This window comes from Penaeus monodon, chromosome 25 (assembly GCF_015228065.2).
Source record: "Penaeus monodon isolate SGIC_2016 chromosome 25, NSTDA_Pmon_1, whole genome shotgun sequence".
Taxonomy (NCBI): domain Eukaryota; kingdom Metazoa; phylum Arthropoda; class Malacostraca; order Decapoda; family Penaeidae; genus Penaeus; species Penaeus monodon.
The window spans coordinates 40,485,640-40,485,958 of NC_051410.1; the positions used below are offsets into that span (position 1 = coordinate 40,485,640).

General features: G+C 40.8%; 1 protein-coding gene across 1 annotated transcript in view; it reads right to left on the bottom strand.

The window, feature by feature from the left end:
- The window catches only part of LOC119589276 (aromatic-L-amino-acid decarboxylase-like), a gene marked incomplete at its 3' end in the record, with an annotated part of 24,249 nt that overhangs the window by 6,792 nt on the left and 17,138 nt on the right, over nucleotides 1-319 (bottom strand).

Genomic DNA, 319 nt, shown 5'->3' on the forward strand with positions numbered 1-319 from the left:
TCTGACGTTGCTTGTATTTTATAGTAAAAATAACCTAAGTTGTGAAAAATGACTAAAAAAAGACGAAGAAATGACCTCACGATAAGCAGATCAGACCATGATGAAGCGGCCTCCGTATAGACAAATGCGTATTGTTGAGAGAATTTCTCATTTTGAGACGAAGTAAAGCTATTTCGAGAAGGAAAAAAAAACGACTGAAATAAACAAGATCAGATGACTTTTGCGATCGGGAGGCCGGAAGCACAAAAATAGGCAGAGAGGATAAATGATTCAGCTCTCCCTCTCCTAAGCTAATCGGCCTCCCACGCGCACACAGCCA